Genomic DNA, 13,308 nt, shown 5'->3' with positions numbered 1-13,308 from the left:
CCTGATCAAAGCAGAGGTTGCTCATTTTTGCCCCAGCGCCAAGGGGGCAGGACTGACAAAAAAAGGGGGAAAAAAAGAGAAGGAAACAGAGGTTTTTGCGGCTGTGTATCTACAAAGGCTTGACTGCCTCTGGATACAGCGGCAGGACTTTTCAGGCTGTAACTGCCCCAGGCTTACGCAGAAGTGAGCTGTTTTGGGGGCTTATCTGGAGCCTGTGCCTTCCCCAGGGGAGGGGTGATGCCCCACCCAGGTGGAATCCCTCCATCAAGGAATTCAGACACCAGGGCTTGGTAATTTGAAGCCATTAAAACCAGCCTACAACCTCTCCTCTGTCTCCACTACGCCCCCAGCAAGGAGAGTCTGCCAGAGTTAAAGGTACCGCATCATCTTATGCTGGTGGGACCTGCAGTCAGACAAGCGCCACATACTGGGCAGGATAAGAAAACCAGAGCCCAGAGACTTCACAGGAAAGTCTTTCAACCTACTGGGTCTCACCCTCAGGGAAAACCAACACAGGCAACTCTTTCCTCCTGATAGGAGGCCAGTTTGGTCTTGGAAAATCAGGCTGGGGACAAAAATATCTAAGTAGACCCTCCTAAGTGTGTGTGTGTGGGGGAGGCACCTCACAAGCAGGGCAAGAAACAAGAAAACAAGAACTGAAAAATTCTCCTCTGTTAAACAAAACTTAAGCTAAAGGTCCAGATAAAGGTGAACGGAATGTCAAAGAACAGATAGACAACAAATTCATCCAGCAAGAAAACCCTAGATAAAAGAAGTGAAAGCAATCTCCAGAATAAATTAATTAAGGTAATTAAATGCCTAGACACCAGCAAAAAATAACAAATCACACTAGGAAAATTGAAAATATGGCCCAGTCAAAGGAACAAACCAACAATTCAAATGACATACAGGAGCTGAAACAATTCAGAATGTACAAACAGGCATGGAAAACCTCATCAAAAAATAAATCAATGAATTGAGGGAGGATATAAAGAAGGCAATGAAAGAACAAAAAGAAACTGGAAGTCTGAAAAAACAAATCACAGAACTTATGGGAATGAAAGACACGGTAGAAGAGATGAAAAAAACGATGGAAACCTACAATGGTAGATTTCGAGAGACAGAACATAGGATTTCTGAACTGGAGGACGGAACATGTGAAATCCAACAAGAAACAGAAACTATAGGGAAAAAAAAGGAAAAATATGAGCAGGGACTCAGGGAACTGAAAGACAATATGAAGCGCATGAATATATGTGTTGTGGGTGTCTCAGAAGGAGAAGAGAAGGGAAAAGGAGGAGGAAAAACTAATGGAGGAAATTATCACTGAAAATTTCCCAACTCTTATGAAAGACTTAAAATTACAAATCCAAGAAGTGCAGCATACCCCAAAGAGAACAGATCCAAATAGACATACTCTAAGACATTTAATAATCAGAATGTCAGAGGTCAAAGAGAAAGAGAGGATCTTGAAAGCAGCAAGAGAAAAGCAATCCATCACATACAAGGGAAGCCCAATAAGATTATGCACAGATCTCTCAGCAGAAACCATGGAGGCGAGAAGACAGTGGGATAATATATTTAAATTATTAAAAGAGAAAAACTGCCAACCAAGAATTCTATATCCAGCAAAGCTGTCCTTCAAAAATGAGGGAGAAATTAAAACATTTTCAGACAAAAAAATCACTGAGAGAATTTGTGACCAAGAGACCAGCTCTGCAAGAAATACTAAAGGGAACACTAGAGACAGATATGAAGACAGAAGAGAGAGGTGTGGAGAAGAGTGTAGAAAGGAAGACTATGAGTAAAGCTAAAAAGAAGGAAAATTAGGTATGACATATAAAATCCAGAAGGCAAAATAGTAGAAGAAAGTACTACCCATGCAGTAGTAACACTGAATGTTAATGGATTAAACTCTGCAATCAAAAGACATAGTCTGGCAGAATGGATTAAAAAACAGGACCCATCTATATGCTGTCTCTACTCAAAGGACACGAGGCCAAGGACACAAATGGACATTTACACACCCATGTTTATAGCAGCATTATTAACAATTACCAAGAGATGGAAACAGCCAAAATGTCCATCAACAGACAGTTGGCTAAACAAACTGTGACATTTACATAAGATGGAATATTATGCAGTTGTAAGACAGAATAAAGTTATGAAGTATGTAACAACATGAATGGACCTTAAGGACATTATGCTGAGTGTGATTAGCCAGAAACAAAAGGACAAATACTGTATGGTCTCACTGATATGAACTGACATTAGTGAATAAACTTGGAATATTTCCTTGGTAACAGAGACCATCAGGAGATAGAAATAGGGTAAGATATTGGGTAATTGGAGCTGAAGGGATACAGATTGTACAACAGGACTGAATATAAAAACTCAGAAATGGACAGCACAATATTACCTAACTGTAATACAATTATGTTAAAATACTGAATGAAGCTGCATATGAGAATGATAGAGGGAGGAGGGCTGGGGCATAAATGAAATCACAAAGAAAGACGATAAAGATTGAGATGGTGTAATCTAGGAATGCCTAGAGTGTATAATGATAGTGACTAAATGTACAAATTAAAAAAATGTTTTTGCATGAGAAAGAACAAGAGAATGTCATTACTGCAGTGTGCTGAAAACAGATGGTACTTAATATTTTAAAATTACAACTAATGTGAGACTAAAGCAAAAAATGTTTATTTGGTATAAATCTATACTTTGCCTAGTGCATCTCCTAATATAACTTATGTAGATAGTTGATTGAACACCTTAAGTACATTGAACTTTGTATAGGACGTGAGATTTTGTTGGTTTGTCCAGGTGATGTCCTAATGAATCCCAGAGTGATTTGATCAGTGAGTGGAAAAGTATTTGCAAAGTACCCTTCGGGGAATGGTGAGAACGGGGGAAAACTCAACTTCCCCAAGTTGAATTCTTGATAGTCTCACAAGCAGTGTGGACAACCAAAGCTATAGGCTGAGCCCCCAGTCTTGGGGTTTGTTCATATGAAACTTAACCCCACAGGGGATAGGGCAAGCCTACTTAAAATTAAACCTAAGAATCACCACAAGAGAACCTCTTTTGTTGCTCAGATGCGGCCTCTCTCCAGCCAACACAGCAAGCAGACTCGCCATCCTCCCCGGTCTACATGGGACATGACTACCAGGGGTGTGGATCTTCCTGGCAGCGTGGGACAGAAACCCCAGAATGAGCTGAGATTCAGCATCAAGGGATTGAGAAAAACTCTAGAATGAGCTGAGACCCAGCATCAAGGAATTGAGAAAACCTTCTCGACCAAAAGGGGGGAAGAGTGAAATGAGACAAAGTGTCAATGGCTGAGATATTCCAAACAGAGTCGAGAGGTTATCCTGGAAGTTATTCTTATGCATTAAGTAGATATCACCTTGTTATCCAAGATGTAATGGAGAGGCTGGAGGGAACTGCCTGAAAATGTAGAAATGTGTTCCAGTAGCCATGTTTCTTGATGATGATTGTATAATGATATAGCTTTCACAATGAGACTATGCGAATGTGAAAACCTTGTGTCTGATGCTCCTTTTATCTACCTTGTCAACAGACAAGAGGGAACATACGGAATAAAATAAATAATAGGGGAAACAAATGTTAAAATAGATTTAGTTTGAAATGCTAGTGATCAATGAAAGGGATTAGTAAGGGGTATGGCCTGTAAATTTTTTCTGTTTGTTATATTTTTCTGTTGTCTTTTTATTTATTTATTTCTTTTTCTGAATTGATGCTAATGTTCTGGGAAATGATCATGATGATGATTATGCAACTATGTGATATTGTGAATTGCTGAGTGTATGTGTTGGGAATATTTGTGTTTCTTGTAATTTTTTTTAGTTAATAAAAAATTAAATAAAAAAAATTAAGAACTTTTGAGCATCAAAGGACTTCATCATGAAAGTAAAAATACAACCTACAGAATGGGAGAAGATATTTGGAAGCCACAAAAAGACAAATGACCCCATTAAAAAATGGGCAAGTTCATTGCCCGGTGCCTGCCCAGGTGAAGAAAAGAAGTAAAAAAAAATGGGCAAAAGACCCGAGTAGACATTTCTCCAAAGAACAAATACAAAGGAACAAAAAACAACATGAAATGATGCACCAACATCAATTAGCCACTAGGGAAATGTAAATCAAAACCAATGATTTCAAATATTTATGAATATCTTTTAAAATTACCACATATTATCAACAAATTCCTGGCATCTGATTTTTTTACTCATTAGCTTTCTAAAATTCATCCATGTTTTCGCAAATAGTTGCAGTTCATTTATTTTCATTTTATAATATTCCATATAGTAACTGAACTACAATTTATTTCCCCCATTGTTGTGCTGACGGGCTTCTCAAAAGTGTTTCAAATAGTGAATTCTGTAGTGATTTTGAGACTAGAAAGTAAGTCAGTACAATGTGTTTGGGCCACATTGGCAGTGGATTGTTTAGAGGACATGACTCCTAGAATGGGCTGTGAATACTATTTCTCTACTCTCCCCAAAGAAGCCCATTAAAATTTTGGAGATATTTATTTGCAGTCGCTTTGGCCATATGGGTGAGTAGTTCGTCTCACATGAGCTAGACTGGACTGGATCAACCCATTCCCTAAGGAGGGAATTGGAGGCAGCATAAGACCAGATTTATTTAGTCTTTCTCTTGAAGTCAGGGATGAGAATGGAATAAAAACTCAGGGCTGGTACCTTTATGTGCTTCCAGTCTCCTAGGAAACAATTCAAGCTCCAATGCCCATGGACCTCATTTGAAGAACTTGAGAGAATGTCTAAGGGTGTACCGCATGGACATCAGCAGTGGAAGTAGGGTGGGGAAGTGGGAAAGAAGTCTGCATTCAGACTGACCTGGGTTGGAATCCTGGCTTTGATTACTAGATTTTTACAATGGTTTACTTACTTAACCTCTTTCATTTTCAGTTTTCTCATCTGTAAAATTGGCATTTCAGTACTTTCTTTACTGAAGACTTCTGAGTGTGATATGCCGCATTGTATTTAAAAATGCTTAGCAGAGTTCCTGACAATGTTGGATGCTCAGTAAAAGATAGCTTTTTGTCATGTCAAAAGAAAAAAAAAACATTAAGATACCATTTCACACCCACTAGAATGGGTATTTAAAATAACAACAAAAACAACAAGCAGTGGAGAAGATGTGGGCAAAAAAGGTACACACTGTTTGTGAGAATGTAAAATGGTGCAGCCACTGTGGAAATCAGTTTGGTGGTTCCTCAGAAAGTTGAGTACAGAATTACCTTATGACCTGGCTCTCTCACCTCTAGATGTATACCCAAAAGAATTGAAAGAGATATCTGAGATTGATGTTCATAATGACATTATTCACAACTGCCAAAAGATGGAAGCAACCCAGGTGCCCATTAACAGTCAAAGGCATAAACAAAATGGAATATTATTTATCTGTAAAAAGGATTGAAGTTCTGATCCATGCAACAACATGGATGAACTTCGAAGACACTGTGTTGAGTGAAATAAGCCAGACAGAAAAGGACAAATATTCTATGAGCTCACTGATATGCGATAATTAGAAAAAGGAAATCCATAGAGTCAGAAACTAGAACACAAGTTACCAAGGTGGGGGAGGGGGAGGGAGTCAGGGGTTAATGCTTAATTGCTACAGAGTTTCTGTTTGGGGTGATGAAAAAAATTTGGTAAGGAATGGTGGAAGCAGTAGTCCAACACTGTGAATGTAATTGTTTACTTGAAAGTGGATAAAATGGGAAATTTTAGGTTATATATATCTGTTACCAGAATACAATTTTTAAAAAAATCATAGGACTGGGGCAGGGTGGGGAGGTGGTACAAAGGTAGTTCAGTGGTAGAATTCTCGCCTGCCATGCCAGAGACCCAGATATGATTCCTGGTCTGTGAACCTCCCCCAAAACAAATAAATAAGCAAAACAAACAAATAAAGGGGGCCACGGTGGCTCAGCAGGCAGAGTTCTCCCCTGTCATGCCAAAGACCCAGGTTCGATTCCTGCTGCTTGCCCATGCAAAAAAAAAATGGCGCTGCAAAAATGGAATACTCACATGGAAAACCAATGAAATGTGACTCCACCACACAGCACACACAAAAAAAATCACAGGACTGTACAACGCAATGAACTCTAATGTAAACTATGGACTATGGTTAATAGTATAAAAATATCCTTCCATCAGTTTTAACAGTTACCACACTAAAGCAAGGTGTTAATAATGGGGTCAGGGGAAGGAATATGCCAACTCTACTTTCTGCAAGAATTTTCTGTAAATCTATAACTTTTCTAATTAAAAAGCAAACCAACATAATTGGACCGTACAACAAAGTGTTTTACATTTACATTAGGGTAAACTGTGGACTATTAATAGTACAATTGTAATGATACTGTTTCATCAATTATAACAAAGGTATCACACTAATACAAAAGGTTAACAATAGGGAAAACTGTGTGTATGAGGGTGGTATATGGGAACTCTGTATTTTCTACATGATTCTTCTGTAATCCTGTAATTTTTCAAACAAAAAAATAAAAGTTTTTTTAAAATAATAATATGCAACTATGTGATGATATTGTGAATTACTGATTAATATGTAGAACGGAACGATCAAAAGTTGAGTGTTTGCGTTTGTTTGGTGTTTTCTGGTATTTAAAAAAAATTAAAAACTAATTAAAAAAATAATAATAAAACACCAAACCTCTAACTAGAGGGAATACAGATGATACCCAGAGCTCAGAAGGTAGTGGCCTGGATGGAGGCTCCTCAACCCCAGGTCCCGCAGCTAGTCTCCTTGAAGTGCCCTTTTGTGCAAGCTGGGCTGCAGCACTGTCACCTCCAGAATCCCTGCGCACCGTCCCTGGGACAGCTGGGAACTGTGCCCGGGGATGAAAGAGGCCGGAGAGAGAAAGGGCTGGAACCCGGGAGAGACCCGGGAGGGAACCGTCGAGGCCCCGGGGGGGTGGGGTCGCTCCTTTCCCACTTTCCTCATCCCAGTGATTTGAGGCACCGTGGGGCGGGGGAACGGTGGTCAGTGGTTCTTTCCCACTGATGACCCACCTCGGCCCTGGTCCCCTGCCCGCCAGGACTCCGACCCTGACATTTTCCAAACTCAAAGTTGAGCCCTAACCTGGCCGCCGGCCGCACCGATCCCAACAGCCGCCAGGTTAAGTTTGGCGTTGGGGGGGGGGACTATCTCCCCGCCCCCACCTGGCGTGTCACCTCCGCTTGCCTTCCCCCCCTTACAGTCCCCAACCCCCCCTACCCCCCCCACCCCCTAAGCCTGGGGCGCCCTCTCTGTCTCCGGGACAGGGTCTCCAGCCCGGCGGGTCCCCTTGGCGGAGGACAGGGGCTGGAGAGCCCCAGCTTGGGACCCCCGGGCCGCCGTCCCTGAGCTTCCGTTGGCCCGGGAGGCGCAGGCAGGGGGGACGCTCCAGCCCCCCCGCAGAGCCAACTCTGCCCGCCCGCTCCCCGGACGCCGAGCTCCCGGCCCTGCGGGAGGGGGGTGGGGGGCTCGCCTCCCCGCGCCCCCCGCCACTCACCCGTCCCCGGCTGCGGTCACCTGGCGTTGGGGCTACCTCGCAGCCCGGCCTCGCTCACACGTGGGCCAACGGGGTGGGGGTGGGGGCGCCCGGCTCGGCCATCGCGGGCAGGCTGACTTCGGGTGAGTTACTTCCTCCCGGGCCTCAGTTTCCTCATCTGTAAAACGGGAACAGTGTCGCTCCTCTGCAGGACTGCCGAGGAAAGGGGGCCCCGAGACGGCGCCGAGGAAACGGCGGCCGCGACCCGAGCTTGGCAGAAGACCCGAGGTTCTGGGAAAACTCCGACTCACGAGGACGCGGCGGGCCCCCTCCCCCTCCCCCATCTCCCCACCACCCCTCCCCCCAGGCCGGCGCGCCCCCTCCCAGGCCGCGCGCATGCGCTCTGCCCCCCTGCGGCCTCCCTCCCGCTCGCCTCGCTCGCCCCTCGGCCGGGCTCCCACCGAAAGGCTGCGGGGCCCCCTCGCCCAGCGCCCGCGCCGCGGTGGGTCTACACTGGGCCCGCGACGGCGGCCCGGGCTGGCTTCCAGTCCCGGGGGCGAGAGCAGCCGCACTTGGAGCTGGACGAGTCGCCAGTCCCCGTCGCTGGCGTCCGAGCTCGCCAAGGAAATGCATTGAGCACGCAGGAAATTTTAAAAGGCCAGGGCCGCGTCTGGCACCTCCCCACACCCCTCTACCACCCAGAACCCCTGGGAAACGCGAGCAAATGTTCAGAGGCAACAGGAAAGGATGCGGGAGGATGGGCCATTCATTGATTGACTCGCCTGCCGTCTGAGAGGCACCCATAGGTTCAGAACAAAAGAGGGCCTCTACCGGCTTGGTGGGGCTGGGCAGGACGGCTGGGGAGGCCAGGAGGAGCCCCCATCCTTCCTCCCTTCTCAGAGATTCCGCTTTGACACCCACCCACCCCGGATTTTCTCCAGGAGGCGGGGGAAATAGTCACCAAGAGCTTGCAGGCGCCCAGCCTCACACCCAGCCACCCGAGGGAAAGAAAATTTCCTTACTCCAAACTTAGTTCAGACTTTCCCAGGGAAGTGTTCAGATTGGGCCCTCTTGGGTCACATGCTCATTCAAGGCGGGCCAAAGAGATAAATTAGGATGATGAGCTCAGCTTGAGTCTGTTGCGCCCCATCACCACCCCCCCACCCCCACCCCCCCCCACCCCCCCGCCTCTGGGCCCAGCCAGGTAGGGTCATCTAATATCTAAGAAACAAGCAACTGGGACTTGTCTGGAGCAAGGTAAGGAAAACTTCCCTAAAAAAGATGATGTACTCTGAGAAGGGAGAAATTATGCAGATCATAGGAGCATTTTCATATATGCTATTTTATATAATATTTTAAAATGTATTAATATAATACTTTTAAATGTACACACAGAAACTGCAAAAGACAGATCATTCCCAAGTGAGATTTAAAAAAAACTCTCACGTTAAGATCTTTCCCAAAGGATCATCTGTGGTTGCTAAAAACATTAGACTGCAGATGAATAGATTATTCCGATGGTACTGGAGTTTATCACCGTCAAATTACTAATTGCAAAAAAGGAAAAATATCTTTATAGTGCAGAGATCTGGCAGCCTCTGCCTTAATGAGCAAATGGCAGTATTTAAGAATGGAATAATCTGAAACATTTGCCTCCTGATGTGATGCAACAGAAAGGAGACATTACCTGTAAAGTCTTCTAGCGAAAGATGTTTAATTAACGCTCTAAATCTCATTCCAGTTTACAGGAAATACAGGGAGCAGAAAATGAAGTTAGCCCTCACCACAGGGAAACAGGAATAGATTTTGTGGAAAATTCCAACACAACTTCTCAACTCTTCCAAAAATCAATGTCATAAAAAGGGGGGGGGGGGGGGGAGGAACTGTTTTAAATTAAAAGAAAATAAAGACACAAAACCAAATGCAATGTTTGACTCGACTTTATTTTGGTTTGAAATAAAAGTTATAAAGTACATTCTTGGGGCTACTGGAAGAGTCTGAGTATGGACTACATTTTAGATGCTACTGTGGAATTATATTCTTTTTCTTATGCATGTTAGCAGTATCATGATTGGGTAGGAGACTAGCCTTATTCATAGAAGAAACATGCCATAGTTTTTAGAGGTGAAAGTTGTATCTGAGCCTACTTTCAAATTACTCTTTAAAAATACGTATAGAAAACCAATTTGGAAAAAATGTTCGCTAAATCTAAGTAGACGATGTATAGGGTGTTCATCATATATTTGTTTCAACTTCTCTATTTGAACTTCTTCAGAATAACAAAGTTGGAAAAATAGAACTTGTCCAAGAATACACACATACACTTGGACCTAAACTCAGTTTTATCATTCGGGTACTCAATATCGTTGTACTTTTGCATTGCTGGATGTGAAGCTGGCTGCCCATTCCCTGCCCTCGCGGAGCTTGCCATCTACCACCAAGGACAGGCAATGCAATTTCAGGGTCTTTTTTTGTTGTTTGTTTGTTTTAATGGCCCCTGGTTAGGGATGGGGGAATGAGAGCAGTGCCTAAAGGAAGTGTAGCGTGCTAGGGGACTCACAGAGTAAGGATAATTTAGAAGACCTGCCGAAGAGGTGCCATTTAAACAGAATTTTGCTCTTGAAAGGAGACTGCATTGTACAAAGTCCTAGAAGAGGCTCACGGTGTATTAAATCCGGGTTTCTCAAAGGTTTTCAACTGCCTCTACAGCCAGACACACACTTTACATCAGCACATCCACACCCCCTGTGTGAACTGGGGGAATCGCTCCCTTTCCTTTATTACGTGCGTTGTATACCATTCTAGTCCTGCTTACTTTCACTTTCCCCCTTAATGCTGGTTGCAACTCATTACGATATATTTTACGCCCCACTAGTGGTTTTTGACCTACATTTGAAAAAGACTGCATTCAAAAGTTCAACATGCCTGGGAAAGGGAATGGCCGTGGGAGGGTAGAGAGGTCAGTGGGCAGCGCTGGGAGGCGGAGGGCCTTTACAAGGATGAAAGCAGTCACTATGGGGTGCTGGTACCGAAATTCACCTTTCTCCTCCCATCTCCACTTTACCCAGCGACTCCTACCTCCTCAGCCAGGACAGAGACTGCCTGGAAGCCAGTGTGGCCCCAAGACTGCTAGGGACTTCCAGGCCAGGCCAGCAGCCCATCCTAGGAGTGAAAATGCTTTAAATGCATGTGTACGTTCAGGTCAGATCTTCGTGTGGAAGCATTTTCCTGTCTTCCCAGCTCTGGGGTAGAGAGATAAGCAAGGAAAAAGGGAGTGACCTACTGGACAAAGGAGTGTCCACGAACAGGGCTGGAGTCTATATAGTTCTGATGTAGAACTATATAGATCTCTGGCTCTGTGCTTCGTGGGTCCAGAGATCCAAACAGAACCCCCAAGTTCCCCCAACCAAGGCTTTACTGAGTACCAGCGCTGGGAAATGAGTAGGTGTCTGCTCCCTTGAGTCCCAGCTTCCCTGCCCACGGGCAATCCGTCCCAAAGCTGCAGGTCCAGTTCTTGCTAGCCCCCAGTGACTATGCCCCCACCCATTTGGCCTCTTTGGGGTCCCCTCTCAGCAGCCGTGATGAGCTGATACCCTCTACTGCACTGATTCTCAACCTTGTGGAGCATCAGAATCACCTGGGGATATCGACGCCATATTCTACCCCAATCACATGAAAGCTCTGAGATCCAGAGTGAGGCATCAGTCGTTTTTAACGCTCCCCAGGTAATTCCAATATGCAGCCAATGTTGAGGTTTCCTGCTTTGCTGGGTCCTGTTGAGGAGAGCTGAGCTAAAGAAATGGCTCTGAGTGTCAAGCGGAGTAGACTGGTACACTAGCTCAGAGCTCAGACTTGACCTAACAGAGTAGGTCCATACCCAGGACACCACAGAGAGCAGGACTGTCCAATGGCAAGTGTGACCCTTATTAAGTGTTGACAGCCATCTCTAGGAATGGTGGAGAAAGGAAGGTCAATAGGTGTAGAGAGAAGAGCTGAGGTTAGCAAGAGACTTTAGTTTCCAGTAAACGGATTCATTCAGCAGGCATCCACCAAGTGCCAGCCCAGACATGGAGAAGGCTACAGGGTAGAGGTAACTTTTCATTTCAAGAGTCCACAAAGAAAATACAATTTGTCACTGACTTTTAGATAATCACTAATCCAGACTAACTGGGAAAAAAAGTCTGTTTTTTTTTTTTAACCAAAAAGATAAGTGTTTGCAACAAATAGAATATTTCTCCCAGACATCTAGAATAAATCCAGCAATGTAACTCAGATATTTGGGGATTTCTTTTAATGATTAAAACATTCATGATATATGGGTATACAAACTCCTTCCTTAAGGGTTAAATGGTAGTGAAGTTCTGCCTCATGTTAGAATGGAATTTTTTTGTTAGTAAAATTTTTACGTTTTGTGTGCATCAAAGAACTTCATCAAGAAAGTAGAAAGACAGCCTACACAATGGGAGACAATATTTGGAAATGATATATCAGATAAAGGTCTAGTATCCAGAATTTATAAAGAGATTGTTCATCTCAACAACAAAAAGACAGCCAACCCAATTACAAAATGGGAAAAAGACTTGAACAGACACCTCTCAGAAGAGGAAATACAAATGGCCAAAAGGCACATGAAGAGATGCTCAATGTCCCTGGCCATTAGAGAAATGCAAATCAAAACCACAATGAGATATCATCTCACACCCACCAGAATGGCCATTATCAACAAAACAGAAAATGACAAGTGCTGGAGAGGATGCGGAGAAAGAGGCACACTTATCCACTGTTGGTGGGAATGTCAAATGGTGCAACCACTGTGGAAGGCAGTTTGGCGGTTCCTCAAAAAGCTGAATATAGAATTGCCATACGACCCAGCAATACCATTGCTGGGAATATACTCAAAGGACTTAAGGGCAAAGACACAAACGGACATTTGCACACCAATGTTTATAGCAGCGTTATTTACAATTGCAAAGAGATGGAAACAGCCAAAATCTCCATCAACAGAAGAGTGGCTAAACAAACTGTGGTATATACATACGATGGAATACTATGCAGCTTTAAGACAGGATAAACTTATGAAGCATGTAATAACGTGGATGGACCTAGAGAACATTATGCTGAGTGAGTCTAGCCAAAAACTAAAGGACAAATACTGTATGGTCCCACTGATGTGAACAGACATTCGAGAATAAATTTGGAATATGTCATTGGTAACAGAGTCCAGCAGGAGGTAGAAACAGGGTAAGATAATGGCCAATTGGAGTTGAAGGGATACAGACGGTGTAACAGGACTAGATACAAAAACTCAAAAATGGACAGCACAATAATACCTAATTGTAAAGTAATCATGTTAAAACACTGAATGAAGCTGCATCTGAGCTATAGGTTTTTGTTTTGTTTTGTTTTGTTTTGATTTTACTATTATTACTTTTATTTTTTTCTCTATATCAACATTCTATATCTTTTTCGGTTATGTTGCTAGTTCTTCTAAACCGATGCAAATGTACTAAGAAATGATGATCATGCATCTATGTGATGCTGTTAAGAATTACTGATTGCATATGTAGAATGGTATGATTTCTAAATGTTGGGTTAATTTCTTTTTTTCATTAATTAAAAAAAAAAAAAAGAGAAGGGGTAATTGGAGCTGAAGGGATACAGACTGTACAACGGGACTGGATATAAAAACTCAGAAATGGACAGCACAATACTACCCAATTGTAATGCAATTAGGTTAAAACACTGAATGAAGCTGCATG

The 13,308-nt window shown here is 43.4% G+C and overlaps 1 protein-coding gene across 7 annotated transcripts in view; it reads right to left on the bottom strand.

The window, feature by feature from the left end:
* The window catches only part of TMEM225B (transmembrane protein 225B), a 32,078-nt gene extending 23,506 nt beyond the window's left edge, over positions 1 to 8,572 (bottom strand). The window contains exons 1-2 of one of the 7 annotated variants that reach the window (XM_077140706.1): positions 8,511 to 8,572; positions 7,571 to 7,727 (exon numbers count right to left, since the gene is read on the bottom strand). The gene's annotated coding sequence lies outside the window, so the exon portion shown is untranslated. Of the gene's footprint in view, positions 1 to 6,729; positions 6,905 to 7,088; positions 7,271 to 7,570; positions 7,893 to 8,510 lie in introns of those variants that run through there. The other 6 variants (XM_077140709.1, XM_077140710.1, XM_077140705.1 and 3 more) reach the window with 6 other exon arrangements.
* Positions 8,573 to 13,308: the final 4,736 nt, after the last annotated feature.

This window comes from Tamandua tetradactyla, chromosome 23 (genome assembly GCF_023851605.1).
Source record: "Tamandua tetradactyla isolate mTamTet1 chromosome 23, mTamTet1.pri, whole genome shotgun sequence".
NCBI lineage: Eukaryota > Metazoa > Chordata > Mammalia > Pilosa > Myrmecophagidae > Tamandua > Tamandua tetradactyla.
Note: the sequence above shows the minus strand (reverse complement) of the source record. Positions and strands in the feature narration are given on the sequence as shown.